The 27,913-nt window shown below is 45.1% G+C and overlaps 1 long non-coding RNA gene across 1 annotated transcript in view; it reads left to right on the top strand.

Moving 5' to 3' along the window:
• The first annotated feature begins 644 nt into the window (after nucleotides 1-644).
• Nucleotides 645-27,913, top strand: part of LOC129147719 (uncharacterized) — a 65,012-nt gene continuing 37,743 nt past the window's right edge. Inside the window, exons 1-2 of the long non-coding RNA XR_008554987.1 lie at nucleotides 645-710; nucleotides 10,907-11,052. This is a non-coding gene — a long non-coding RNA (uncharacterized LOC129147719). The remainder of the gene's footprint in view (nucleotides 711-10,906; nucleotides 11,053-27,913) is intronic.

Here is a 27,913-nt window from a genome sequence, read left to right as displayed (position 1 = left end):
AGGCAATGCCAGGCAATGCACCCAGCTCCTCGGGGCTCCTTGCGGCTTCCCGAAGGTAGTTCTCGCGGCGGCAGCGGCGGCGGAGGCGGCCGCAGCTTCCGCGGCTCCCGCGTTCCGAGCCTCCCTCGGACTCAGCACCTGGAGCGGAGAACAGCTCCGCGCCTCATTCCGATGGCCCCGCCTCCTGTGCGCCGCCATAGCCAATGGCGACCCGGGCCCCGCCTAGGAGGCCGCCCATTGGGGGGGCGCCTTCCCCTCACCCTTCGGCTCCGCCCGAGGGTTCCTGGGTCTCTCTGTCAAGACCACATCCCCCAGAGACCGCCTGCGTTTTCGCACAGCCTTCTGGAACTTGTAGTCCCTTATGGACCCGGAGTGAGCTCCTGCCGCGGGAAGGTGGCCAGAGATGGACTGCATTTTCCAGGATGCATTGAAGAAACGGAGGCTCTGAGGAGGGCGGGAGGACGGTTTCCATAGCAAAGGCGGCTGGTTGCAGATGGCTGAGGGCGAAATGGGAACCCTCGAAGGATTGTGCGTGACTTCGGGAGCCTCTTGGGAGGCCATTTGGATTCTTTTTCCTCCTGGGTCCCCACCTCGGAATTCGTGGCCTTATTTTTACCATCTGAGAAGAAGGCGTGGAGCCGTCCCCCACGCCCACACTCCGCGGTGATGGGGCAAATCCAGGGCGAGCAGCTTTGGTTTGCCCAACAAAGGTGAGAGAGGACGGAGGAGACCTTCCCACCACATTCTGAACTTTATCCCTTTACTTTTTTTTTTTTTTTGTCTCTATCTTGTCATAGAGGAGTATTTTTTTTTTTTTTAAATCTAACGTTTGGACCATGAAAACCTTCCTATTCCCGCTCCCCAGGTTCTGGCCTCCTTCACGCCAGATACCGCAGCGCCTCCCTTAGCGAAGCCAGAGGGCGCTTCTCCTGCTTAAAATCCTTGACAGGCTTTCCATTACCTCAGGCATGAAACCCACACTCCTCCACAACGTTTGAAAAACCCTTCAAGATCTGGACTCCACTTTCTTCCCCCCACCCCCCCTTTCCCTCCTTTTTTTTTTTTTAACCTTTGGCATCGGATATTCCCAGGTCTCTCCAAGAACTAGCCAGGCCCGACTCCTCCAAGAACTAGCCTCCGAGATCAGGCGGGTTCCCGGAGATACGGCCTTACACTCTGGTGGCAGCCAGGACTCCACCTTATTGCAACACTGAACTTCTTGGGAAGCAGAGAAGCCTTAAGAACCCGTTCTCTGTTACTCCCGTGGGTCCCTCCACCCTGCATTTAGCTAACTCCTTAGACTCTTCAAGACCCAGCCGAGACGCTGCCTCGGGCATTAAGCCTTCCTAGATGCCTGCCTTCGTATTAGGTATACCCTACCTTATGTTTGAGCCGCACCCTCTCCTTCCCCTGTTCTACTTGCGTGCTTATATATCTATCTTCCACATTAGATTATAAGACCCACAGAGCAGGGCCCATGTCTATATTTTTCGTACTTACAGTACAGTGCCTGGCACATGGTAGGCACTCAATAGATATTTGTTGAATTGCAAATGAATTGAACTTTAATTGAATTTCACTCATGCCTTCATAAACTTGATTTCCTAAGCTTGGGTGTTTCCCAGTGCTGGAAGTGTTCAACTAGAGGGATTTGGCCACGTGTTTGAAGAAATGTTTATGTCATTCTTACAGTGGATTGGAATTTTGCCTGAATGCTTGAGGGCCCTTCCAATCCTTTGACACTAGGGAGTGATAGATTCATGCCTATTCCTTGGAAGTCCTATGAATTCTCTCCTAAATGTCATCTGTTCTTTTTGTTCCTTTTTTTCTGGTTGATGGCCCTTCTCCTTTCTGCGCCCAAATGCCCTACACCCCCCTCTCTTTCTGTGAAAGATCTTCTGACCCGGAAGTAAAGACAGTCTGAGATTCCTGCCTATCTTTCAACCCTCTGCTCAGCTTCATGGGGCCTTGGTGGTGATGTTCCACCTAGCCAAGTAGTATCTTTTCTGAATCTTTCCCCATTCAGGGCCCTGGTGTTGGCTAAATAGTCCAATTAATCCCACACATGCTTCATATGTCACTTTACCCAGGCATTTTGGGTGTGTTTCAGCTAAAGCATTCTTGGGAGAATGCCTTAATATATGGGAATAATTAATTTGTGTCCAAAGAAGTAACCAGAGGGACTATTACCCGGAACCTGATTTAAACCAAAAAGACAGCCTGAGCAAGGGCAACTCTGTCATCCTTGAGTTGACATCCAGGGAAAGAAGGCTAGCATGAAGGAGAGAGTAAAATGGATGGCATGACTTGGAAGAGGCATGGCAGAAGGACTTTGATCCTGGGTCAACCATGAGGGAAAGCCATTGGAGCTGGATGAATAGATGGGACCTCATTACTGAAGACAGAAAACTGGAAGGAGGCAGGGGGAAATGGGATTTGTCCTGAAGCCTGATTCTGTGGATGCAGTGAGAATAGAGGCTGTTGGAAAAGTGGGTAAGGAGAGGACTACGCCACAGGGCAGGCATCAGCACGGTATCAGCAGAGGTCCTAGAGCCACAGCTGAAACTCTAGAGGTCGGTTTAGCCCTTCAGGAGTAGTACTAGTTTCTAGAAATTTGTTACAAATAGGGGGAAAGTTGGGTTGCACCGATCTTCTTAAACTAGCAGCTGCTCAGCCAACTAGAGTCAGGAAACCTGGGTTCTAATTCTAACTTTGCCTCTGATTTGGTATGTGATCCTGGGCTGGACCTGTTTCATCAGTTGTAAAATGAAATTTATTGGTGTTAGGAAGCAGCTAATAAGGCTGAGGTGGGGGAATTCAAATCTATTTACTAGCTGTGTGGCCTTGCACAACCTTCTCAGATCTGCAGTTTGCTTACTTGAAAATGTTGTAATGGATAAATGAGATGCCTTATGTAAAACACTTCATAAATATCAAGCACTTAACAAATATTAATCTGGTTCCACATTTTTCATCTTGCATTATCAGAAGTTGGTTTGACTGTGAATAAATAGGCAGGAATCAATGCTCTTGGTAATCTGGGTTCAAACCACCATTCTCTTGTTAGTTGTATGACTTTGGTCAGGTATATGCTCAATATATTTGTTTTGGCCCTAGCCAGTTTGGCTCAGTGAATAGAGCATTGGCCCACATACTGAAGGGTTGTGGGTTCGATTCTGGTCAAGGATATGTAGCTCAATTGCAGGCTCAATCCCAAGCCCTGGTTGGGGTGCATACAAGAGGCAACCAATTGATGTGTCTCTCTCACATCGATGCTTCTCTCTCTGTGTCACTCCTCTTCCCTTCCACTCTCTCTAAAAATCATTGGAAAAATGTCCTCGTGAGGATTAACCAAAATATATACACTGAGTGGCCAGATTATTATGATCTCTGAACGCATAATAATCTGGTCACTCAGTTTGGCTCAGTGAATAGAGCATTGGCCCACGTACTGAAGGGCCTCATATATATATATATATATATATATATATATATATATATATATATATATATATATATATATATCTATGAGGCCTGGTGCATGAATTCGTGCATGGGTGGGGTCTGGCCAGCCTGGCCAGGGGGAGGGGACATGGGGGGTTGGCCGGCCTGCCTGCTGGTCGAACTCCTGGTCAAGGGGACAATTTGCATATTAGCCTTTTATTATATAGGATATACACTGAGTGGCCAGATTATTATGCGTTCAGAGATCTTAATAATCTGGCCACTCAGTGTATATTTGTTTTGTCATCTTTTAGAGGTGCTTTAGAGCAGGGAATATTAAGAGAATAGAATTCTAGATGCTTAAAAGCTAGAGTTGCAAACTTTGTTAGAGGGGGAAAGGTCTCAGTAAAGTTCCATAGGTCTTCTAATTAAGGGGATTAACCAGAATGCTGAATCTCAGGCATGGGGTTGGAATGATTAACCAGGGCTGGGTCCCAAAGAGCCTGGTATACCAGACTGAGGAATATAATCTATAATAATAAAAGCATAATATGCTAATTAGACCGGACGTCCTTCCAGACGACCTTCTGGATGAAGCCAGGGTTGCAAGGGAAGCCTGGGTTCCCGGTACCAGAGGGAAGCCAGTACTGGCAGCCAGGGGAAGGAAGGCCTACTCTTGCATGAATTTCGTGCATCGAGCCTCTAGTTTTATTCTAATGATAATGAAGGTTTTTAAGGAAATGAGCATTTTGAAAAGGGCCTAGGGCCTGTGTGGAGAAAGGCCAGAAGATGAGTCTGGGATGTAGGTCAAAAGTGACCCAGCATCTTTACTATGAAGATGTAAAAGCAGGGGTGGATCTGAGATGTATAAGGAGGTAAATATTCAAAGGACTTTGTGAGTGATGAGTTGAAGGTGTGGAGGAGTGGTGAGTCAAGGATGATGCCCAGATGTCTGCCTTAGAAAGCTAGGTGGGTGGATGGTGGTGTTTTCCTCTGAATGTGGAATAGTAAAGGAGCAGGTTTAGGCAGGAAGAGGAGAAGATGAGTTTGAGGTGAGTGGGAGACATCCAGGTGAGATGTCTAGTAGGTGATTTGGAGCTTATCTTGGGAGAATGCCTTAATATATGGGAATAACTCATTCATGGCCAAAGAAGTAACTAGGGGAACTATTATTCTGAACCCAATTCAACCCAAAAAGACAGAGCCTGGGAACTTGTCATCCTTGAGAGAACTGATCTGAAGAAACTTAAGTAATCATGTTATCAACATATACATCATAATTGAAGCCATGGGAATGGACGAATTCCTTCAATAGAGAGGGTCAAAGAGAAGACCAAACTCCCTTGGGAAATACCAACATTTATGAGACAGGTAGAGGAAGAGGGGCCTAAAAGGAAAAGTGAGAGAATAGTCAGAAAGATAGGAGGAGGAAACAGACATCTCTCGTAACAATATCTTTACAGACACAGCTCCTTGGGCAAAGGAAACTAAGGAGAAAATAAACAAATGGGACTACATCAAAATAAAAAGCTTCTGCACAGCAAAAAAAAAAAAATCAACAAAACGAAAAGGGAGCCCACAGTATGGGAGAACGTATTTGGCAATGATACATCTGATAAAAGGTTAATATCCAAAATATATAAGGAACTCATATAACTTAACAGAAGGAAGACAAACAATCCAATTAAAAAATGGGCAAAGGACCGAAATATGCACTTCTCCAAAGTGGACATACAGATGGCTAAGAGACATATGAAAAAATGCTAAGTCACTGATCACATGAGAGATGAATATTAAAACAACCATGAGGTATCACCTCACACCTGTCAGAATGACTACCATCAACAAATCAACAAATGACAAGTGCTGGCAAGGATATGGAGAAAAGGGAACCCTAGTACACTGCTGATGGGAATGCAGACTGATGCAACCATTATGGAAAACAATATGGAGTTTCCTTAAAATATTAAGTGTGGAACTGCCATTTGACCCAGTGATCTCACTTCTGGGAATATATCCCAAGAAACCCGAAATACCAGTCAGAAAGATTGTATGCACCTATGTTCATAGCAGCACAATTTACGATAGCTAAGATCTCGAAACAGCCCAAGTGCCCATCAGTAGATGAGTGGATAAAAAAGCTGTGGTACATTTATACCATAGAATACTATGCAGCAGTAAAAAAGAAGAATCTCTTACCCTTTGAGACAACATGGAGGGACCTGGAGAGGATCATGCTGAATGAAATGAGTCAGTCAGAGAAAGACAAGTATCGCATGATCTCACTCATATATAGTGGAATCTAATTAACAAAATAAACTGATGATTGGAGTGGATCCAGAGATGTGGACGCATGGAATAGAGTGCGGAATCTCGGAGGGAAAATGGGGAGGATGGGTGGGTGGGAGGTTATCAACTAAGGACCTTGTATGCATATATGCTAGTACATGGCCCATGGACGCAGACAATAGGGTGGTGAGGGCCTGGGGCAGGGGGTGGGGGCAGGCTGGAGAGAGTCAATGGAGAGGAAAAGGGGACATATGTAATACTTTCTACAATAAAGAATTATTTCTTAAAAAAGAATGAAAGATGGGAGGAAAACCAAAGAATGGTATGCCACAGAAGCCAAATGGAGGAAGTGAGATGACATGGTGCAGAATGGTCAAGTTAGCCAAGGTCTGAACAAGTGAACACCAAGTTTAGTCACTGGCAACTTTGGAGAGGTTCAGTGGAGTTGCTGGGACAGAAGTCTAAGTGCATGGGAAGTGGATATTGATAACTCTTGGGAGTTGTTTTGAAGGAGAGGAAGGAGAAAGAAAGGATGTAGAGTTGAGAGACAATTTTGTTTTAAATTGGGAGAGAAAAGGACATTTAAAAGTGCTGGTGGGGCCCTGGCCGGTTTGGCCCAGTGGATAGAGCGTTGACCTGCTGACTGAAGGGTCCCGGGTTCAATTCCAGTCAAGGGCATGCACCTTGGTTGCGGGCACATCCTCAGTGGGGAGTGTGCAGGAGGCAGTTGAATTGATGTTTCTCTCTCATTGATGTTTCTAACTCTCTATTCCTCTCCTCTCCCTTCCTCTCTGTAAAAAGTCAATAAAATATATTTTTAAAATAATAATAAAAATAAAAGTGCTGGTGGGGGAAAGTTAGTTGAGGTTACAAGAAAGAGAGTGATTGAAAGATTCAGAGAGGTCCAGTAGGAGAGTCGGAAGAGAGAGGGTTCAGAGTGAGTCTCAGGCATGAGAAGGGCCCACGTTTCCTCTAAGATGGGAGGAGTGAAAGGAAGGCAGAGTTGGAGATGCAGTTAAGTCAGTAGGTTGGTAGGTCCGTGGGAAGCTTATAGAAAGAGGAAAATATTCAAGATGGCCACTGTGGAAAAAAAGAGGAAAAGCTAATAGCAAGCCACAGAGACTAAAGGGCAGTGGTGAGGGCCTGCTGAAGTTGGAGGCCATGGGTTTGTGGGAGCACACATATTAAGGCATTCTCCCAAGATAATCTGGGTGCTTATGGGCTTTTTTTCAGCATCTCATCAAACCTGAAATAGACATAGAGAAGGCTACTGGTGTGACTGATCCAGGGCCAAACTTTGTTGGACAAGGGAGACTAGAAAGCAAGGAAGTGGAAGTGATGGTTCACAAGAGGAAGGAGGTAAAGCCTGGATGGAATGGACAGATGGGAGGGGTAGGGTTCTCAGGGGAGTGAGAGGATAGACATGATGGTTGGGAGGGAAGAGTAAAAAGGGCAGTCAAGACTGGTCAGAGGCCCTAACCGGTTTGGCTCAGTGGATAGAGCATCAGCCTGCGGACTGAAGGGTCCCAGGTTCGATTCCGGTCAAAGGCATGTACCTTGGTTGCGGGTACATCCCCAGTAGGGGGCATGCAGGAGGTAGCTGATCGATGTTTCTCTCTCATCGATGTTTCTAACTATCCCTCTCCCCTCTCTGTAAAAAATCAATTTATATATATATATATATATATATATATATATATATATATATATATATATATATATATATATAGAGGCTGGTCAGAGGTGGAGGAATTCTGGTCAGGGGCAGGATCAGGGTGGCTGGTTTGGACAGAAGAGCTCATGGGATTAAAAGACAGGTTCTCCCAGAAAGTTGGCTGCTTTGAAGGAGAGAAGGATCCCTAGTAGCTCTATGCCAACCTGTACAGTTAGTGGGAAGTTAACAGATGATGACAAGGAGTAGGGATATGGTACAGAGCCCTCTGACATGAGTGTCACAGAAATCAAGATGTTGGGGAACTAAGAAGTTTTCTTATCCAAGTCATGAGGGTTAAGGAGAAAGAGAATGAGCTTTCTCATACATTTTCACAGAAGTATTATCTCAACATCATCTAAAAGTGATCAGTTTTATACACACCTAAAAGGCAGGATGTCTAGAAATAAAATTAATCAAACAAAAGACAATTCCATATTTCATGGTGAAGTTGTATCAACCAAGTTCAAGGGTAGTGATTCTTACAATTTATATTTTGGTGTAGTTTGTAAATTTAAATATGTGCATATCAACTAGAAAATGTGTTTGAGAATTTTGCAGATTTCATTTCTTAGCAATGATTTGTTTTCTCAGTTTAGAACATAAATTAGAGAGCTTGTGTTAATTTTTTTCAAATGTAGAGCTTAGAGCTTAATTCATGCCTTTGAAATGCCATGAATTTGAAATGCAGCCATTTTCCTTTCTGCATCCTTGAAAAGGATTGCAAGGATTTTATTAGTTTTTCAGATAATCTTGCCAGCACATACAGACTTCCCACAAGGGTCTCCTATCAGTAAGGTTGGATTGTGAGTGATGCTGCAGAAGTGTTGTGCGTGAGATCTTTAAGACAAGTCAAATAAGCAGCCAACTTTAGGATTTCCCAAACAGCAGCTTAGTTCACAATTATGGGACTTGATATAGAAAATGAAATGTGTATCTAAATGTTAATTGAGAAAAATGATTCCCATAATTTCTAAAGAAAAAAGGGATAAAATCAGTTAATTGCTCTGAGCAATTTCTATCTTTAAAAAAAGGCAATGTTATTTAAAAATATTTTTGTATGGTTGATAAATCTTTGTAATCTTGAAATAAGCCTGCTATTCCAGCCCCTTGGAACAGTGGGTGTTCAGAAAATATTTTGTGAACCAATTCATGAATGTTGTGATAATCTGTCCATGTTTAAAATTCTTCCCTTCATCTCAAACTTTTATAAATATTCTTATATAAGGGTTGATTCTTTTAAAACGTAAGTCAGATCATTTCACACCTCTGCTCAAATTTCTCCAGTGGCTTCTTTGTCTCATTGCAAACAAAACCTAAAGCCCTTAGGATGGCCTATAGGGTCATATACACTGACTCCTGTAGCCTCTCTGCCTCATCCCATAGGTTCCCTCTGCTTCAGCACATTGACCCTCCATGCTGTTTCTTGATTGCCTCAAGTACACTCTGGCCCCAGGGCTTTGCACTTGCTGTTCCCTCTGCTTTGAAGCTCTTTCCCTAGATATCCTTCCCTAGATAGCCTTGCCCTGGCCAGTGTGGTTCAGTTTGTTGGAGCCTTGTCCCATACACTGAAAGGTCACTTGTTCGATTCCCAGTCAGGGCACATACCCAGGTTGTGGGTTTGATTCCTGGTGTGATCAATGTTTCTCTCTCTCTCAAGTCAATTAAAAAAATACAAATGTAGATAAATAAATAAATAGTAACATACTTTTAAAAATTTAAAAATATTTTAAATGGCAGCTTTTCCTTTCCTAGCACTCGCTACCCTACAGTATTATCATCTGACATTTTATATATTCTCTTATCTGTTTATGGTCTGTCTCTCTCCCACTATTACTCCTCCAGTAATCCACTAGAATAAACTCTCCATCAGGGTAGATATTTTGTCTATTTTGTTTACTGCTGTACTCACTGAATGTGGCATAGCACCTATACATAGCAGGTGCTCAGTAAAGCATGTTGAATGAATAAGAATAACACATAATCCATAGTATGTGACCCTAACATCTATTTTTTATTTTTCCACATTACAGTCCTCATATAGGACACATCCTATCTAATAAAAGAGTAATATATAGATTGATCGTCACTGCAACACACAATATAGCTGCCCATATGTGGTCAAAGATCCTGACCCCATGTGGACACAAGATGGCCACTACAAGATGGCCAGCAGGAGGGGGCAGTTGGGAGGCACCCGGCCTGCAAGGGAGGGCAGTTGTGAGGGACCAGGCTTGCAAGGGAGGGCAGTTGGAGGTGATCAACCCTGCAGGAGAGGGCAGTTAGGGGTGACCAGGCTGGCAGAGGAGTGGTTAGGGGGTGATCAGGCTGGCAGGCAGAAGCGGTTAGGGGCAATCAGGAAGGCAGGCAGGCAAGCAGTTGGGAGCCAGCAGCCCTGGATTGTGAGAGGGATGTCCGACTGCCCGTTTAGGACCGATCCCACCAGGATCGGTCCTAAACGGGCAGTCAGACATCCCTCCAGGAGTCCCAGATTGGAGAGGGTACAGGCTGGGCTGAGGGACAACCCCCCGCCGTGCACGAATTTTGTGCACCGGGCTTCTAGTGTGTATATAACCTTTCATATTATGGAAATCATATTGTAGATATAATCTTGAGTTCTGCTTTTATTTTTTCTAACATCACATGTTATAAGCATTTTCCCTGCTAAGATTGAATTCATTTGTTCAGTTGCTCATTCACTCATTTATTCAATGAATATTTAATGAGGCATTTCTATGTTCCAGACAGTACTGGGTCTATAGTGATAAATGGAACACAGGACTTGCCCTCGAGGAACAGAGATTCTTTATAAATGCAATCTGTAATGGTTGCCTAATATTCCATCAAATATCACACTATACTTAACCTCGCCCCTATTTAAGACTTTTTGTTTATTACTTAAAATAATGTAATGAATACTCTGAGTTTATAGCAATTACCCTTTACAAATTATTCTTTAAGGTAAATTCCCAAATGAACAGTTATTGAGTTGAAGGGTTAAACATGGTTTTGGTGTTTTTATACCATCTGCCACATTGATTTCAAAAAGGGCAGTACCCATTTTGCCCAGTTGCCAGCATTAATGTCCCCACTTCATCAGAGCCTCTCCAGCATTGGATATTACTTTCAGTTTTGGCTAATGCAAAGTATAACATGATCCTTCCTTTTATTTATAATTTATGTCTATTAAGAATGCACATTTTTTGTTTTCTTCTTTGTCATTGGTTAGTTCAGTAGGTCCTCAGGAGGTTCTTGGAGGGCCATTGCCCTACCTTGTAGATCATGCCCAATGTTTCTCACACATTGGAGGTTTATAGCATCTTAGAGTTGGAAGGGACTGCATTCATCATCTAGGTTAGTCGAAATTCTGACAGATGGCTTTCTAGCCTCTGCTTGCATAGCCAGGCAGTGAGGACCTCACCACCTCATGGAAGCTTGTCTTGTTTTTGGCCTGCTCTACAGGTATTGAACTAGCTTCTGGTCCTCGTGGCTCCCATGTGGCCCCAGTCCTGCCCTCTGAAGTAGCAGAGCCCACATACCAGATGTTACAGAACCTCCCTACCTTTGCTGCCCATCTCTGCAAACAGATGACTAGAATGAGACTCCAGGTAAGTCTGGCAGGCCTGGAGACAAAGACACTGTCCCACGCACAAGTCTCTGCACTGGCCACATCAGCAGCCTCTTCAGCTGGGCTCATATGAAACGTAAAGTCAGCTGAAATTCTAAGACCTTTATGTGGACCTGCAGCCAAACCTCCTTCCTCTCATCCCACATTTCTGTAGTTGATCTTTTAAAACCTGAAAACAAGACTTTGCTTTTCTCCCTGTTGTTTTTTTTTTTTTTTTTTTTTTCAATGTTGGTAGAGAAGCTGCCCTGGTCCCACTCCTGCTGTCTAAGATGGGGACAGTAAGAGTCAATCTGACAACTTCACATGTTGGTGTCGATAATCAAATGAGATGAAGTTGGACATTTGTCACTCATTTTGGTTGTCTGGTAGCTGAGCCTCCTTCCTGTGCTCGAGGAATTCCATGTCTCATGAGGTGGAACCATTCCTTTGCAGCTAGGACCTGGGCATCAGCCTGAGCCTCAGGTTCCTCCAGTCCAACAAGCTCTCTCTCTCTCCCCGATGCCACGCCTCGCCAATTTTGAATTGGAAGCCAGTGACAGCAAAAAAGGAGGGTCTGCTTTGCAACCCTTTTAGTGCTTTTGATGGGTATATTCTCAGTTTCCAGTGACAGTTTAATGGAGAGCATCTCTCAGAAGGTGTCTGTGGTGTAGGTGGCAGGGCTGGTGTGCCAGACTCAGTGGTCACAATGATGTCTTCTAAGACTACTGCTGAGTTGCAGTTTGGGGCATTGTTCTTGATTGTGTTCTTCCAAACCTGATTTTCTACCTTTCTGGAGATATTGTGAGCTACTCACTATCTTTTAATTTGTGTCCTTTGCTGTGCACATCAGCCAAAGTTAGTTACTTTTGCTTACAACTAAAAATTCTAACCAATATATGCAGGATATGAAAAGTAAATTGAAAAGTGCTAAACACCACACACATACAAGATATGATTGTTTGGGATTTTGATTTCTAAGTAGTGGGTGTAAGGAGAGTAGGGGGAAATAAGCCTGAGTTCTGTGCCTGCTAAGAGTTCAGACAGGTCTAGGCATGCCTGGGAAAGCTGGCCGGCATGAGGGTGTGATGGTAGGAACTTGTGTGCTGGACAATGGCTCCACAGTTAAAGCCTGACCTCTGACCCTAAGGCATTTGATGTGGGGATGGCAGCTGCCAGAAGGCCAGCTGGGCACACATAAATGGATTGGCTGCTTGCCCCTCCTCCCCTTGGGCCATTACCAACAGCCAGGGCCAGGAGGTGGGGCTGGGCTGTAAAGCAGTTCACCTGGGGCTGTGCAGCTGTTCCTGCGATGTCCTCACTGGGGTGGAAGAGGAAACCTGTCTGGATAGGCCCCCCCACACCTGGAACCACAAGAGGGATTATGAGTAGGTTGGGATTCCATCTTGGGCTGCCCTTGTCCCACTGAACTATGGCTTGGCTCTCCAGCCCGGCCTGTGCCTCCAGAGTTCTGTCACTCGCTGCCATCTGAGTCTATCAGCCCTGGGTATCCCAGAGTGGGGCTGAGACTGGCACTGCTGCCCTGGTCAGTAATGAGCCCTTGGGAGTTTGTGGCATTAAGCACAGCTTCTCTGGGGACATTCTATTTTAAACCCCAGGTTACCTCCAAAATAGCCCTTCTAGGTATGTGTGTAGGATAATGGTGCTCCTGCCTTAGCGATTCCGTGATTCAGGTATACACTGAACACTGGTGCTGGCCTGATCCCAGTACCCTGGTGCACCTCCAGGGAGGACCAAGATTATGATGTGTCCAAATCAACCAGGGATAATGTATTGGGCCTGGACCATAGTCATATCAGAAATGTGGTAGCATCATTCAGAGGGTTCCTCATAGGGAACTGTAGCTTCTATCCCTGCCATAGCCATAGCTGTTTGTGATGTTAAAATATCAACTACCAATTTTAATCCTCTTGCCAAATATGACTGTATATAATATTGTTTTGATATCAAGTCAAAACAAATCCACTATAAAAACAGCATAAAAGATAAGTTCTTAAACTTTATCATCTGATCTAGATAGCTTTTCAGTGTCTAAGTTACTCTAGGTCAGGCGCTTTAAGTACCCTGACACTTTACATGCTTTCTCTTATTTAACTATCACCACAATCCCATTTATAAGATACCATTTATAAAAGTACCATATATAAGGTACCATTATAATTCCCATTTTACAGGCAGGGGAACTGAGGCCCATAGTGGTTATGGGACTAGCCCAACGTCACATAACCAGTAAGTGGCAGAGCTGGGCTGATCATCCACCCCCTAGAGCCTGAAAACTGCCTTTCCCTCAGCCCATTCCATTGTGGGGCAGCTCTGGCTGTTGAAATGTTTTCCCTCACATGGAGCTAAAATCTGTGTCTCCTTAAGTCAGTCCTATTCCTATTTCTGTGTATCCCATTGCCTACCATGACAGTTCCTGGTCTCCCCATCTTCCACCTCAGTTCTCTTAATGATTGGGGGCACTTCAGCTTCTTCCTATGGGAACATCTGGATCATTTTGTATCAACAAAGTCCTTAGGATCATTGCTGCAAGAAAGTCATGGCTAGGTAGCTCTCCACTTCTACAAGTACTGCCATCCATTCTGTCCCACTTCTGGCAGGGTTATGTCAGGAAATAGTCAACCCAGGGGGAGAGATCAACCAAAGGACTTTTATGCATGCATATAAGCCTAACCAATGGACACAGACACCAGGGGGGTGAAGGCATGAGTAGGGGGGGGGGCAATGGGGCAACAAGGACACATATGTAATACCTTAATCAATAAAGGGGGGGAAAAAGAAATAGTCGACCCAATCACTAGTTTTAGAAGGGCATTATTAGAAAGTTCTCTAAGAAAAGTGGCAGGAATACAGTCAAAACAGCAGCAACATGATTAATACTATGCTAAGGATTGGATTGCTGCATTGGAATCTTCTGTCTTCTTTGTATTCTGACTGGAATACAGGATTCATGAGGACAGGGATTTTTGCTAGTTTTGTTTGCTCCTGTATCCCCAATGCCTACAATGGGGGCTAGAGTGGCGATATGCAAATATTTATTGAATGAATTATGAGTACAGTTTCATATCTGATGTCATCTACTCAAGTTTCTAAGGTGTTTTGGAGAATAATGTCATCTCCCAAGGCCATGGCTTTGAATTTTGTTTCCTATTGACTCACCAGCAGTTTCTTAGTTTTGTTGTGATTTTGATTCATAAGAAGATAACCTTAACCATATGCCAAATACATTGGATAAATAACTGTACCTCAAAAGCAATTTCATTTGATCTTGTAAACCTAAGTCTAAACTGAAATTTGGTTCAGCTGGATAAAGGGGCTATTGGATTTCTAGTCTTTTATCCTATGATACACATTCTGTAACCTTCTGCTTTGAATATTGAGCTTGAATTCAAAATGTAAAATCATCAGGAAAAAGCTAAATGAGAGAAATGTTAGCACTTACATTTTTTCATTGTCTATACACAAATAATACATGCTCGTTGTTGAAAATGAGAAAATACAGGTACGCAAAAGAGGGAAATATAAACCACTTATATTCCCACCATTCAGAGATGATCACCGCTACCATTTTTCTGTTATATATCAAATACTGAAATTAGCTAATATGGTGATTGATTCATTTTTCTTATGAAAAAATGAACATGGGAGATCTGGTTCTCAGGCCAGGTCGACCTGTGCTAAGAGGAGCCCACAGATCTGAGTCCAGCAAGGCCCAGGCAGCAGAGGTGAATGGATGGGGTCATCTCTAGTTCGCATCTCAGAATCTGACTTTGGAAGGTGACCCCAGACGTGGCAGGAGGCTACAATGGAGAGTAAGGAAAACAACTTTGACCTGGCTAAACATCCCAGATTTTACATAGAGCAAATTTCCCAGAAATAGGAGTGTGTTTTCCTGAGAATTGAAGGTGAGATAATTTTGGAAGAGTCTGCCACAAGATGACTTACAAGTCAGAAAGGCAGAACATGCAAGCAAGGCTTGGAGATAGCCCTCGTGCTCACTGTGTAGTTGGCTGGCTTATCCTGGACCAGTGTTCTTCCACCCTGATTTGCTAGGAAGGGACCATGTCACTTCTGGTTCATGACTCACTATAGGAAAAGGTGGAGATCTGTGTGAATTGGACCTGAGGTCATGTCCTTGGGCATCTTAGCATCTTCCAGCTGGGATATAGGATTCCTGGGAAGTTTGAGTCATGAGCAAAAGACTCATATTTTTCTTTGAAGTTAATGTAAATTTTGTATTCTCCATAAGATATGTCTTTAAATATTAAAATAATATTTTTTAAAATCTTTAGGTGAAGTCAGTGTTCTAGGATGCTAAGCATATAGGCACATTTTGTAAAAGTTTACCGCAATCTACAGGATGCTCTTGCTCAGGCCATGACAAGTCTGAAAAGGAATGATGGGATCACTGGGCTGGGAGGTAATTAATACTCTCTGGGTACCACCTATATGCAAGATAAGATGCCAGATGTTTTACCTGCATAGTCTCAGTTTAATCGCCATAACCCTACAAAGATCCCTATTTCATAGGCAAGTAGTTGGAGAATCAGATAAATTAGGTAACTTTTCAAGGTCTGGATGAAAATCCTGGTCTCCTTGGGCTCCTCTTCTCTCCATATACCTTGTGGCTCCCTGAGGCCAGTTTACTCATCAATTTCTTGGAGACAGCATGGAGAATGCAGCTCAATGCTGTGTTCTCGGGGCATGAAAGAAACTCCCACTTTCTGTCTCCCTATACTGAAGACTGAAACTGCAGGGATCATAGGGCTTGACTGTGGGCAGAGGAAGGCAGCACCTCTGGGGGCCTGGAGCACATCCCTTGTTCCTGAGTGGGCCAAGTAGGGGCACACTGGGATGCTCCAGGAGGAAAAGGGCCCACATGCCTTGTTATTTCAGGATAGCATTCATTCAGAATCGTTGTTGGCATTTTTAGCTTGTTTAATCTTTTGAACTTTGTTCTTTGTTATGACTCAAGTTCAAGTTGTGTGTGTGTGTGTGTGTGTGTGTGTGTGTGTGTGTGTGTATGTTTTCTTCAAGTTTACTGGCTCCACTCAGCAGTGAGTTACTCAAGGGGGATCCAACATGGCTTTGTGGAGCTCTCTAAAAGCACAAATTATAAGGCTCCAGATTATTCACAGATGTCTGGGGGTGGCTGTTATGATTATTCAGTCACGGCATTGCAGTCCCTGAAGCAGATGTGGCCATTCCAAGGGGAGCACACGATGTTGTTCTCCTCCTTCTTAGGTTAGCCTCACAGCACCCTCAACTCTTGCTTCCAAAACTCCTTCCCTAGGGCATAGGGCCAGCAGATGTGTGTGAGGTAGATAGGGGATTGAGCCTGAAGGCAATTATAAGTGGTTGCAAAAAGTAAGTATGGTGTGAACCCACTGTATGCAGCTTAGAGAAGGAGAGGGAGGACATGCCCCTGGGTGTTAACTAGCAGTGGTGTCTCTAGGAAAGAGTACACACATCCCTCAGTTCTCTTTTTACCTGTCTGCATTTTTAATTTTTCTGTCATGGACATGCATTGTTTTTCTAATAAGAAAAAAGAGAACTATAAACAAATCCTATCATTGGCTATTTAGGTAATTCTGACTTCTTATGAGTATAAACAGTGCAGAGCAGGAATAATTGTCAGAAAATGAGTTTAAAATGATAAAGCACAGAAAAGTAGACTTCATCTCTAAATTCTGAAAAGCTAACTAAGTTACTTCAAGATGGTTAAGAGGGCTATAATATTACTGCAATGTTGGGCAGTATGGTTCCTATTCAAAAAGCAATGACTAGGCTTAATCGTTTTCAACCTAGTCATTTTTTCAATAATAGTTAATTTGGTTGACCAAAGTACCACATTTAGAAACTTAAAAACTTTTCTTTTTATGTACCTTTGGCACCAGTCACTTGCACGGGGATGGGAAGAAAAGATGAGAATCTTATCCCATTGTTACGTCTGAGTTTGTGGGGTGAAAATGAGGCTGAGAGACATACCTGATAAGGTCATGTGCCCACATAAAGCACTTGACCTTGGTCAATGACCCAGAAGCAAGTTTGGGTGCAGGTTGCTACTTCAGTGTTGAAAACGCCCACTCCAGTCATTCAAATGGCTTTTTTATTTAATACATTTTAAGTTACAACAGAATATTATCCCTTATAAAAAAAGGAAAGTGGAAAAGACTCTTTTTAAAATATATATATATATTTCTTTATTGATTTCAGAGAGGAAGAAAGAGGGAGAGAGAGATAGAGACATCAATGATGAGAATCATTGATCGGCTACCTCCTGCACGCCCCCTACTGGGGATTGAGCCCTCAACCCGGGCATGTGCTCTTGGCCGGAATCAAACCTGGACCCTTCAGTCCGCAGGCCAATGTTCTATCCACTGAGCCAAACTGGCTAGGGCTGGAAAAGACTCCTTTGTCTGCTAACCCCAGCTGTTGGCTAACCAGCAGTCTGGTGGCCTCAAGCCCCGTATCCAGCTGTACCTTCTCTGTCTACCCTAGCCTGGAATAATCCAGCCTTCCATCTTCTCTGCAGGACTTCAGAGCTGTCAAGCTTTACTGTGACAAAAAGAAAATTAGTACCACCATGGAGATGTGGTTTCCAATTCAGCCAGCAGTTTGCCAGTCCTTTTATCCAGACCTGGCCAGACACTAATCTCATTCCCCATCCTAGCTGTTCCCTGCTTGTCCAACTCTTCTCAAATTGTCCACCTACCACTGTCTATATCTAACTTCTGCAGCCCTAGGAGAGTGAAACATATCAGGTTTTCAGCTCCTCTCTTCCTTGCTTCTAAGAAGATCTACATGGCATTTCCAAGACTAGCCTCCCTCTTAGACTCTCCCTCCCACCCTCTCTTGCCTCTTCGAGAATCCAGTTCAATAGATTACCCTCTTTCTTAGATTCTCTCATCCTTCCCTTGTGTCTGGTTCCTTTTCTTCACCCTGTAAGTACAATTCTTTCCCGTTCTAGAAAACCTTACCTTTACTTTCTCTTCCCAGGCAGCTCCCACCCTGCCCTTTATAAGCAAACTTCTTAAAGTTAGACCATATTTTGTGTCTCCATTTCCTCAGCTTCTCTTACTTCCCACCAAATCTAGATTCTACCCCTATCATTCTATAAAGACTGCCCTTGCTAAGGTCACCAATGAATTTTTGATTGTCAGATTATTAAATGAATCTTTTCACCTGAACTGACCTATCTGTGTGATATATGATCAGTTTCTATAACTCCTTAAAACTCTTGTAATTCCGTTGGCATTTCTTCATGCTTTTCAGCTGCTTCCTCTCACCTCTCTCTCTGACCAATTCTTAAATACTTGTGTACCCCAGGTTTTGTCCTTGACCCTACCTTGGTTTCCTTCCATGATCTTTTTAGTGAGAAGGGGTTGGGTATGTGCCCAGTAGTTGCCCAGCAGAGAACTGTAGAAGTGGAAACCGTTGGGTCTCTTTGATCTCCAACACAGCACATAGCCCTGACCCAGAGGAGTACATTTCTAATAATGGAAATTTGGGCATTAGACCCGTGGTGGATTGGAAGCAGGTGAGTCTTGTATATGACTCACATTCACCCAGGAGGCCATCCCTTTCCTTGCTCTAGGACTCAGCCAACTTGGGGGACATAGATCTGTGCCTCATGAAGGCTGTGTGCCCACAGGGCTGCTCCATGTTACATTCTAGAGTCTTTCATGTTGACACGTGTAGCTCTAATTCATTTGTCTTCATCTGTAATAATAAAAGCATAATATGCAAATCGACTGAATGGCTGAACAGCAGAACGACCATCTGGACGACCTTCCAGGCAAAGCCAGGGCTTCGAGGGCCAAGCCCCTTGCATGAATTTCGTGCATCAGGCCTCTAGTTGCCTATAATATTCCACTACATGAATATACTACCATATCCATTCTCCTGATAAACATTAAGATTGTTCCCAATTTTTTTATATTTCCCACAATATTACTGTAATAATCTCATACTTGTGAGCATGTGCAGAAGAGGGTGTATGCATCTTAAACTTTACTAGTGAATGCCACATGGCTTCCCAAAGGTTGTACCAATGTGTATACTCACTTGACAGGTGGGGAAACTGAGGCACAGAGCAGGACAGTCACTTGGCCAAGGCCACAGAGTGGAGAAGTTGCAGAAGCTGTTGGCTCAAACCACCTTGTCCTCAAGAATAGCAGTGAATCTGGTGCCGAGCCCTGTGCCCTAGGGGAGGAAGCTGAATGTCTCTGAGGGCACGCACGCCTCTGGTCTGGTTCTCCTTTCTCTGTTCTCCTTTCAGCTGTCCTTGGTCGCTCAGGGCCACATGGAGAGAATTGCCTACTTTCAGAGGCAGGGCCCCTGAGTGCTGTGCTGGCTGAGCCATCCACGAGCCACAGAGGTTCCAAGGAAATTCCATTTCTCTAACAGTGGAAAATGAATGGCCCAAACAAGTCTTTATCCAGAGCTCAGCCCAGCCAGAGTGAGCCGTGAGCCATACTCAGAAGGTGAAGCTCCCCTATGCAGCCTGACACAGAGCAGGGAGTGTTTTGCAGATCAAGAATCTGAGGCCAGGAGAGAAGTGATCTGCCCACGATCCCACAGCAAAAATTGTGGCAGAACCTGGCTCAGTGCTGGGCTTCTCGCTGGTCAGCATGGACCAGGTAGTTGCAGGTGCCTGTGGTCATTGGACTGGTGGGTGTTGGCATCTCAGTATCATTCTCATTTATTAGGAGCCTTGAAGCCACATCCTTCTTGGAAGATGATTATATGTTTCTGAAACTGAATTCACTCTTTGATGTTTGAGAATCCTGGGATTTTGAATTGTTATATGTCTCATGTCTTACGTCTCATCCCAACTCTGCTCCAGATTTTGGATGATGAACTGATGGGAGCAGTTAATCTGAAATTCCTCAGGACAAGATTTACTAACTGTCTGTGGCTGCAGGAGCTAAAACAAACAAACAAAAAACAAACAAACAAACACTTCCTGAAGTGCCATAGCCACAGAGTGCCATGGCCTGGGGAGAACCTAGCTTGGGTGGCAAAGTGAGTGAGCTAGCATTCTCTTCAGAGCACCCAGCAGGCTGCCTGCCTCCCCCCAGAGAGGAGCCATCTTGGTCACTGTGGCTTTCCCTTTGGTTGGCCAGTTCCATCTGTCTGGCTTGCTGTGCCCTGGCCCTTCAGGGGCCAGCAATATCTCTGAGATGCTGCCGGACAAGAACAAGTGAGCCTGGGTGAGAAAGATGCCCAGTTTGATAATTGTCCCCAGCCACTTACTGAGTTCCCTGCAGTCTCTCAGATTCCTGGCCTCAGACCCTGCTTAGCAGCCCTCAACACCTCTCAGTTCAGCTCTGGGATCTCCAGGAGACTTCCCAGCTTTAGTCATGACTGCCTCTTCAAATCTTGAACTAAACCTGCCTCCAGCTCATGCTGCCCAGGCATCCTTGGTCCCCTCCCCCTCCAGCTCCTCAGTCGCCCCTGGTTGCTTACCAAAATTCCCTGCACTTTGCCACATCCCTGTTCTGTCTGAACCATCCTCTGTCAAGTGGGGTCAGGGAAAGCCCTGTGGGATACAACTAGCTAACCTGATACTTTGGCAGGTGAGTATAGAGTGGGGGCAGAGTTGGGTCATGTAGGAGCCAAAATAACCAGAGGACAGGGAGGGCAGCTGGACATGCAGCTACCCAGGAGTCGGGCCAAGGAAATCCAACTCTGATATGAAGTCCATATCAGAGATCAGACTGGACACAGATGACACAGGCAAGGAGGCCAAAGCCTGGGAAAGGTGGCTTGGAGGGAAGTGGCGAGTGAAAAGCAGAGACTGTAGGCAGCTACAGCAACAGAGGGTCTCTCGCTCTCATGCCTCTCAACTGGGGACGCATGGGAGATGCAGCCGTGGGTCTACAGTCTTGACTTGAGGATGCCCCTTATGCTGTGACACTGTTGCCCTATCCTTTATTGTCACCTTTATGCCAAGTTGGGCTGCTCCTCTCCTTCCATCCCTCAGGCCCACCTTCTGAACCTCTCTGCTCACTTGTTCACTACTCTTTATTTCCCCACAAAACCAGCCTTTTTCCCCAGCCCACACTGCTTGACCTCTAGACCCAGGCTGGTGCACGAGTTGCCCTGCTCAGACCAAGAGCAGTGCCTCAAGCCTCCAGGAGAGACCCTGCTGTATGTAGCCTCTGACTTTCTTCAGATCCTCATGGTGCTCCATTAGACATCGCCTTTCACTGAACCCAGCTAAGACACACACACACACACACACACACACACACACACACACACACACACACCTGTCGACCTACCTACCTACCTGTTTGCTTTTGACTGAGATGTCAGCTGCTTTCTGGGGTTCTATCTGGGCTGCTTTTGGTACCCAACCTGGCCAGCCCTGTTCTTGCTTCATGACCTCTCATGGCTAACGTCACAGTGCTGCAGCTATGAAAATGTGCGGGCAGGGCCTAGTCCATCTTGTTTACCATGGAGTCCTCAGTGCCAGCACATAGTAGATACCCAATAAATATTTGAAGAGGGGCTTGAGTTTCCGATAGGGAGGTGGTTGGTATTAGGGTCAGGGCCCTGATGCCCCTACCCCATGCTGCTTAGATGTACATCTGTGAGTGGCACACGTTAAACACCAGGTGTGTGTGAGCACTAAAATGTGTCTTAGATCTCAGAAGCCCGTGTCCTTCTCCATCTGACTCTGCCATTGGCTGTAGTACCCAGCTTGTTCATGCCCTCGTTTTTCCCTTTGCTAGTGGGGAAGAGAACTCTCCTGGAAAGACCACGTTCAGTTAAAACACAAGTGCTTTGGGGAAACGTGTGCTGTGCCAATGTGAGCCTTGTGTAGGCACTTGGTCAGAAGAGAGGTCACTCAGTTTTGTCGGGGTGGCTGTTCTGGGCACATGATTTCAATTTAAATTCATCAGGAGGATTTTCTGGGTTAGCTGGCTACGTGGTGAGTTGTGATCGGTGTCCTGAGTGAGAAATCTAGAAAGCAGGCCTTCCCCACCATATGAGGGGCCAAGCTCAATCTGGGAGTATGGGGGGTGCTCCCATGTTCTGAGCCTACAGAGACACTGGGTCAAGAGGAGAACGTAGATGCTGGCCAGAGCCAGACAGCAGAACAAGGTCTGTGGTGTCCACAGAGGTCAGCAGGGCATTTGTAATGGCCTAGAGAGGAAGCTTAGACTCTTTGCGACACACACACCCTCGCCCACTCACTGCAGCCTGGCCCTTCTCAAAGTCAAGGTGAACTTCCTGAGGAAATGAAGCCATAGAAGAACCCAAAGAAGAGGACAGCTCTCATTAGAACAGGCACCTTGCTTCTCAAGGCATCCCTGAAAATCTACCTGTAGCAGTTTTCTGCAAACCACACTATTTTGTTGCTGCCCATGAGAGTGGGTGATTTAAAGGAATGCTCACGACACTTGTCCATCCGGTGACTAATTCCTTTGTCATTGTGGTGTTGTGATATAATAAGAAACTGGTCTTTGTCCCCAGTTCCTGGCACCAAGCTTCTAACACTCTTGTATTTTCCTGAGTGATAAAGGTGAGAGGAGCATTTTTGGTTATTCGTATAAGCCTCTTGCTATCATTCCTGAGTTTATGCTAATGAGATGACTTTTGGAGGATAGAGGAACCATCCCTGTGTGCTTAGGTGGTTGGAACTTTCATTCCCTCCCACCCCACCTCCAGGGAGGGGAGCAGGGCTGGACATTGAGTTTACCACCAATGGCAATGATTTGATCAATGCAAAGGAACTTCCATAAAACCCTAAGTGAAAGATTTAGAGAACTTCCGGCTGGTGAACACACTGAGGTGCTGGGAGGGTGGTGCATGGAATCTCTGTGTCCCTTTCCCATACCTTGCTATATGTGTCTCTTCCATGTGGCTGTTCCTGACTTGTAGCCTTTATAATTAACTGCTAATACTAAGTAAGTTGTTTCCCTGAGTTCTGTGAGCCATGTAGAAAATTATGGAACCTGAAGAGAGAGGTCTTGGGAACCCCAGTTTGTAGCCAAGTCAGACAGAAGTGTGGGTAATGTGGGGGACCCACTACTTGCGATTGGTGTCTGAAGGGAGGCAATCTTGTGGGACTGAGCCCTTAACCTTTGGGGTCTGGGCTAACTCCAGGTAGTTAGTGTCAGAATTGCTTAATGTGAGGGAAAAACCCCATACATTTGGTGTCAGAAGTGTTGTGAGTAGAGGAAACAGTTTTTGCTTTAGTCCTATAAATAGTAACCCCAATACGTATGTTCACTTTGTGGTTGAATTTTTGAATCAAGCAGGAAAATCCATAGTGGTTGAGGGCGGATCGGAGATGTTGGCAGGACTGACGAGCGGGTGGAGAATTGCATTCTTAGCCAAGTCTGTACTTTGGTTTACACAAATGTATAGGAACCATCACCACTGAAGGCCCTTGTGGTGCTTGAGTGCAATAAAAATTAACTCTTTCATATAGAGTTGAGTGTTTGGCCCTCAGAAAGTCCAATCCTGCTGACATGAAGGATTGCTGGCTTGGCTTCTAGAAGAAAGAAAACTGTGAATTTGGTTTAGCAATTTTCACCAGCCTCTGGGTGCCTCAGCCAGAATGACAGTTTGACCACAGCACCATAGAGACTTCAATCAGGTCAGTGTAGTAAATATTGGAATCTGGGTTCAGCCAATTGCTGGATAAGCACCTTGCACATGGCATTGGCGTCCGGGCTCTGGAATTTCACGACTCACCATAGGTTATGTAATGACGGTCTTGTCTGACAGCTCCGACCTGAAGGGTAAGCCCTGGTGGTTCAGTTCCTTCAGGAGACAAGCGTGGCTCAGCATCTCACCTCCGCCTTATCCAGTTCCGCAGCAGTGTTGGGAGTAATCCCGGGCTAAGTCGCTGCACATTCCACAGTCACGGCAGGAATGACAGTGGTCCACGTGCTCCACAGTTGGGTGGACTCCAGGCTCTGGGTGTGATCACTAGCGGGCCCTGTGATAGACCAGCTCAACTTAAAAAATGGGCAAAGGGCCGAGGCCGGCTTGGCTCGGTGGATGGAGCGTCGGCCTGCGGACTCAGGGGTCCCAGGTTCGATTCCGGTCAAGGGCGTGTGCCTTGGTTGCGGGCACGTCCTCAGTGGGGGGTGTGCAGGAGGCAGCTGATCGATGTTTCTAACTCTCTATCCCTTTCTCTTCCTCTCTGTAAAAAATCAATAAAATATATTTAAAAAAAATGGGCAAAGGATTTGAAGAGACACGTCTCCAAAGAAAATATAGGGATGGCAGGTAAACCCATGAAAAGATTTAAGTTGACTTGTTTATATTAATATTATATACATAATGTATAAGTATTTGCAAACTATATATCCAACAAAAAGGCTTGTATTTCAAGTATACAGGGTCTCCCCCAAAAATGTATACACACTTTAACAGCTGATAGCTCAATTTTGATAATGTAATGTATTTTAATAAACACTGCCTTTATAATTATTCAAAGTGTGTGTACACATTTTGGGGGGGACACTCTATATATTAAAATTGGTTATACTCCCTCTTAGAACTTAGTGACAACAATGTCTGTGGTGAAATGGCACGAGGTAACAATTATGTTGAAATATCAAGGAGGAGACTAAAAGTTGTATTTGCTTGTTAAAAACAATATATATATATAGTTATGCACAACTTAACAATAGGGATATGTTCTGAGAAATGAGTCATTAGACAGTTTTGTCGTGTGAACATCATAGAGTGTATTTATACAAACCTAAATGGTGTAGCCTACTATACACCTAGGCTATATGGTATAGCCTATTGCTCCTAGGCTACAAGCCTGTATAGCATGTTACTGTATAAAACAACCTGAGATTAAATCAATTACAAGAGAAAATGATGCGATCATGAGATGCAGTAAACAGGAGGTATATGAGGCTGCTGCTGGCACAACATGCATACTGTTTTACCACAAACTTTTTTTATCAGTAGGAAGAGTATACTCTAAAATAATGCTAAAAAATATAGTATAGGCCCTGCTGGGTGGCTCAATTGGTTGGAACATTGACCCATACACCAAAAGGTTGTGTTTGATTTCTGGTTGGGATGTATATAGGAGGCAACTGATCAATGTTTCTCTCTTCTTTCCTTTCTCTCTAAAAGCAATGAAAACATATCCTTGCCGAAACCGGTTTGGCTCAGTGGATAGAGCGTCGGCCTGTGGACTCAGGGGTCCCAGGTTCGATTCCGGTCAAGGGCATGTACCTTGGTTGCGGGCACATCCCCAGTGGGGGTTGTGCAAGAGGCAGCTGATCGATGTTTCTCTCTCATCGATGTTTCTAACTCTCTATCCCTCTCTCTTCCTCTCTGTAAAAAATCAATAAAATATATATTTAAAAGAAGAGAAAGAAAAAAAAAAAGAAAACATATCCTCGAGTGAGGACTAAAAAAAAAAGTATAGTAAAGTAAATACAGGGTGGGGCAATCTGGTTTAGTATTGTTTTCTCCCCACCACACCTCCATCTCCACCCCTTCATGAAGCCACCATCCTGTTCCAGTAACTGATGTCTCTTAAGCTATTCAGCCTCTGACCTCCTGCTGCATACTTAACCACTTGGTGGGGACAGAGGATGCCCTGGAGCACCATCTGGCATTAATCATGGAGACAAGACCAGACAGCATACCTTTGAGGCCATTTCACTCTTTTTAAAAATATACTTTTTGTTATTGATTTCAGAGAGAGGAAGGGAGAGGAAGGGAGAGATAGAAACATCAATGATGAGAGAGAATCATTGATAGGCTGCCTCCTGCACACTAGGGATCAAGCCCACTCAGGCATGTGTCCTGACCAGGAATCAAACCATGACCTCCTGGTTCATGAGTTGACACTCAACCACTGAGCCACACCGGCTGGGCAAGGCCATTTGAATCTTGATGGCTATTTAGTTCTAGTGACAATTTGTCTTCCCAGACATCCGTCTTCTGACACTCAAAGGGTCTGGCATTCTTCACTGGGAGAACTAATCAGACTCTTAGGATTCTAAAAACCAACTGGAAACTCAATTAGCCTGACATTCTATTGGCACTTGCAGAAACCCATGTGTGTGGCAAGTAGGCTATCTTCCTGAGTGAGGGCAGGGGTTGTTGTCTTCATATCAGGAGTGAGCAAACTGAAGTTTCATAAAATTCAGTGACTTGCCCAAATCACCCAACTGGCTCATCACAGAATGTCTTCACCCCTGGGTCCAGAAAGGACCCAGGCTCAGACCTCCTGCTCCCAGGCCAGTGGTTCCCATTCTGTCAATGCTACAAGTTGCACGTGGAATTTTTCTGCCGAGACAAACTGCTGCCGCGTATTCTTTTATGGTCAAAGAAAAGCAACTTCAATGGATGAAGGGTTTCAAAGGGTATATTTAAGGTCTTGGGTGCAAGTCAAAGAGCTAGATTTGGGAAATGTTGGTTTTGCCTTTTTCAAAGAGATCTCTAGGCTTTCTTTTTTCTTCTGTCTTTTGTTGGGTCCAGAAAAGGAGTGCGTGACCCTATGGGATTCAGGGGTCAGCTCACAGCACTGAGTCTGTGGAGGAAAGAAGGTAGAGGAGTTCTGATGTACAAAGCAGGCCCTCCAAGATGCTCACTGTCCCCATGAGGCCCAAGTTCCTCAGCCTGGTGTTCTCAGCCTGGCCCATTTCCAACCTCAGCCTCTTTCCCCAGCCCTTTCTTCAACCTTCTGTCCACCCAGCCAGGCTGTTGCCTCTGGGACACCCATGCCCTTTATCTGATGTGTACCCTTCCCCTTTTCCCAGCTTTGCATGCATAAGTGCCCCTGTACTTGGTCCCCCGAGAAGCAACGTGGGTCCCAGTTTCTCTCAGCTAGATGGGCCTGCTCCTGCCCTGGCATCTTCAGGCCAGGCTGTCCTCACATGTACTAAGCCTGTCTCTGAGGCTCAGTCTTGCAAAACCTCTTCCTCCATGGCCTGTAATTAGGCCGCATCCCGTTCCCCTGTGCATAGCTTTCCTATGTGTCTTATCTCCACACCTAGACTGTAAGCTCCTCCTGGGCACGGACAGGTCTAATCCTTCCTCATTCCGTCAAATCTTAGCACCTGGCTGTACCAATCTATATGGATCGCTTCGAGTTGTTTAGCCTGCATCTGAGTCTTGGCAGGAAGACGGGAGGTTCGCCAGCTGCAGTTTATAGTTTTCCTGTGAATTCTGGAAAGGAAACAGGCAATGGTGGCACAGAGATGCATACTGCACTCCCAGCTGGAGGCCGGAGGCTCAGGTGTTCATCCCTGACGGCGAGAGAAATGAGGTCCACTCAGGAGTGCCCCTGCCCACAGAAACTTCTCTGTTGCTTCACACACAGGGAGGGCATGGGGTTGGGACAGTCACACAGCAGGTGCACGAATGCTCCAAGCTCCTGGAGAACATGCCCTGTCCTCCAAGCTGGGCTGCCTGGGAAAGGATCTGCTGTGTGCAGTTTCTGCCCATCTGCTTGAACTGGATTTAAAGAATTCAGAAAGCATGTACATCATGTACCAGAGATGGTACGTCTAGGGCCTGAAGGATGAACCAGGCATAGTCTTGGCTCTCAGTGAACTCGCTGCCTAACAGGGCGGGTGACGCATGAGCACACTTGAGCATGATGCAAGTCCCTGACAATCGATAAAGTCAGAATCTCTTTAAGATGAGACTTCCAGAATTGGGGGGCGGTGGGGGGATCGAAGAAGGACATTTCAGGAGGAGGGTTCTGTGTAAGCAAAGACAAGGAATTAGGATCATGTAGGCCATGTTCAGAGGACAGAACAGAGTGTTGCTTGAGTATAGAGCTTGGGACCAGGGTGTACGAATCCTTGAAAGCCGAGAGACAAAGTAGAATGGTGGTT

The sequence above is a fragment of the Eptesicus fuscus genome, chromosome 21 (assembly GCF_027574615.1).
Source record: "Eptesicus fuscus isolate TK198812 chromosome 21, DD_ASM_mEF_20220401, whole genome shotgun sequence".
In the NCBI taxonomy this organism is placed as follows: domain Eukaryota; kingdom Metazoa; phylum Chordata; class Mammalia; order Chiroptera; family Vespertilionidae; genus Eptesicus; species Eptesicus fuscus.
The sequence above is the reverse complement of the archived record's forward strand: the minus strand, read 5'-3'. Positions and strand labels throughout refer to the sequence as shown.